The following is a 3,076-nucleotide window of genomic DNA, read 5'->3' on the forward strand; positions in this document are numbered from 1 at the left end:
TTATTTACAGAGTCGCCACTTGGAATTAATTTTTGTCGGTGTTCCAAGTCACCTTTTATTTGAATCCCAATTCAAAGGAAGGTTTGACTCTTTTACTATTGGTCCGCGAAAACAAAGTCCAGATAAGGAATTCTGTTGAACGGGGAGAAGGTGTAAGGCATTCCCCGAGTCCCGTGGTTCTAGCACGGTCGCTTTATTGACTACATTTGGCTTGAATTAAACTTGGATAAACGGTGATTTATTTGATTTTTATGCTTTTCTTATGTCCGATTTTACTTATTTGATAAAATAATAATAATAATAAAATGTCATAATCACACTACGCTAACGAATGTGTAATCTAGACGAAATTTATTAGCTTAGTCATAACAGCACTAAGCAAGCGAATCCACAGTCATGACAAATAATTATTAACACGTTATTACTTTCAGAAAAATTACTATATTTGTGCATTGAAAAAATTATTTATTAAGAGTTACTATCGCGCTACGCAAGCGAATCCGCGAGTTTAGCAAAGAGTTTATTAAATTAGAAAATAATTAAAGCTAGTAGAAATAGTATGAGATTACTGAATTAAAATATTAAGAGTTAATATCACGCTACGCAAGCGAGTCCGTGAAATAATAATAAAAAGTTAAAACGGACATACTGGTTGCCTAGCGTTTAAATTAATTAAAGGTACTTAAGTTATTGGATTATTATTACACATCATGAAAATTAACTAATTCTTAATAAGTCTATTCAACTAATCTAGTAAGTATTATTTTGAAATAGATCATATTATTTATTGAGAAAGTGGGCCAATTTGCTTACTTAGTTATGGCATTGGGCCAACATCTATGAAATAAATGGACAAAATATTTATAGATTTCTTAAAAGCATTCGGCCTATTGGACAGAATCTGCCTTGGCCAATTATTGGGCTCTGAAATAGGCACAAGCTGAAAGCCCAATAGATTTCAAATGCTGGTTTACTACGACAACCCACCTGGGCTTTATTGCGAGTCTGGCCTCTTTTGTTCTAAGCCATTAACCCTTATTTTTAACTAGCAATTTCAAACCTATTTAGGATCTAGCGACTTTCTACCAAAAAAAATCTAAAATCCTAGCAGATGGTCACATATAAAATCTGTAAAAATAAATAAAGGTTTCAAGCATGTCTCTTTTGTTATTTTTTCATAAACTGGCCAGAACTGCAATGGTGCAAAAGGAGTCTTTAAGCACATTGCAACCTACTTGGAACATCTCAATTTTATATGCACCAATACTATAATAGATAGTAAAGACAAATAACACATGAATAAAAAAGTGTTTGATCAACCAAGGATTTATTTTACATATGAACTACAACAAGATATATTTAAACAATAAAGAAATTTAGCTAAGCACTCATTTATTTAAATGGACATGCTCCCAACAATCAAGATGAGTTCAAATCTTCTTGTTAATGTGAAAACATCTGCAACATAAGATTAAAGAGTTACCTGAGTCGCAGAATAATAAATACAACAACAAAGAATGGAAGCTCAACAACTAAAGCAACATAAAAATAGCAGCACAACAGCAGCAAAACCAACAGCAAATCCGTGTTAAAACAGCTCGAAAACTCAGAGGAGAAACACAGAAGCAAACTCTAAAGAGGACTTATACTTTTCTAAAAAAAAGGTTTGCACTTTAAGATTCACTCTTAAGACTTACAATTTCAGCTTACTAAAGGATGCTTCAGCTGCTAATTTTTTTTGTTATATGTTCAAAAGCAGAAAAAAAATCCCTTCCAAAAGTGTGATGGAGTTCCCTCTATATATTAAAACAACCAGCTATTTCAAAAAATTAAAAATCAATCTTTTTGACAGATTTTCCTACAAAATCTGCTCTTAAATTCAAAAAGCCAGACTTTCTAGTTCAAATCTTGTCAAGTATTTCAAACAAAATCTGCTCTCCACTATTCAAAGATAGACTTTATTCAAATAATGTCCAAAGGTCTACATTTTCTTACCAAACAATTTGACTTTTGAGTGTTGTACTCAAAGAGTCTTGAAGCAGTAAACAAACAACCAAACAAGTACCATATACTCTTAAGTATTTTTCATTACCTCACTTTTATCAATACAAAACTATTTTACTACTTCAACAAGTGCAAAAACAGAAAATTTAACATTTCAAACTTCAAAAATTAATGCTAAAATAATTAATAATAGACAAAAATAAAATTTGAAAAATAAAAAAATCAGCCATGAAAAAGAATAGTATTTTACCATTTTACACATCAAAAGGCCGAAAAAATGGTGGTATGCCAAAGAGGGTGTTCCGGGAGGTCGCCGGAATTAGGCCGGATTTTGGTCGCCGGATTTTTGGGGTAGAATTGACATCAATAACTAGGTCTTGAGGAGCTCTATCCATTGATGTACGTATTTTGGGGTGGTAGTGGTTGGAGCTTCAAGAATTTGGGCAAAAAAGTGACGGAAAAGTTTTCTAGATCTAAGATTCAAGGAGTTTGAGGTATTTTTTTTAGGATTTGGTTTGGAGATATGGAAAGAGGAGGTGTTGGAGATTATATGGTGAAATTTTGGGGCGGATTGGAGGTCGGCCGCCGCCGGTGGACGATTTTCGGCGGCGGCGATGGGCGGCGGCGGCGGTCTTGGGAGAGAGAGAAGAGAGAGTGATGAGAGGGAAAGAAGAGAGAGAGGAAATAATGGGGAAAATTTTGGGGATTTTAGGCTTTAAATATCTAGGATGAAGATCAAACTAGGACCGTTGGATTAAATCAAGATGGGTGGATGAGATTGAATCTTGTCATTTAACCAAAACGACGTAGTTTCAAGACAAAACTACGTCGTTTTAAGCTCTTCTTGGCAGCCCCCTTTTGGACCGGGTTTGGGCTCTTTGGGCTCAAATTTTGGGCCAATTTTGGCACAATTTAATTAAATTACACTAGCCCAAACCCTACCCCATTTATCAAACCATTACTCAACTCTTAAAACCTATACATACACAAATAAGAACAAATACACACACACACATACATACATATATATATATATATATATATATATATATATATATATATATATATAAGG

The 3,076-nt window shown here is 33.7% G+C and overlaps 1 long non-coding RNA gene across 1 annotated transcript; it reads right to left on the minus strand.

Moving 5' to 3' along the window:
• Positions 1-1,279: 1,279 nt before the first annotated feature.
• LOC138891115 (uncharacterized) lies at positions 1,280-2,702 on the minus strand. The gene is made up of 2 exons (XR_011407427.1): positions 2,255-2,702; positions 1,280-1,458 (listed from the first exon to the last, which is right to left on the minus strand). It is a non-coding gene; the product is annotated as an uncharacterized lncRNA (long non-coding RNA).
• Positions 2,703-3,076: the final 374 nt, after the last annotated feature.

This window comes from Nicotiana sylvestris, chromosome 5, assembly GCF_000393655.2.
Source record: "Nicotiana sylvestris chromosome 5, ASM39365v2, whole genome shotgun sequence".
Lineage (NCBI taxonomy): Eukaryota > Viridiplantae > Streptophyta > Magnoliopsida > Solanales > Solanaceae > Nicotiana > Nicotiana sylvestris.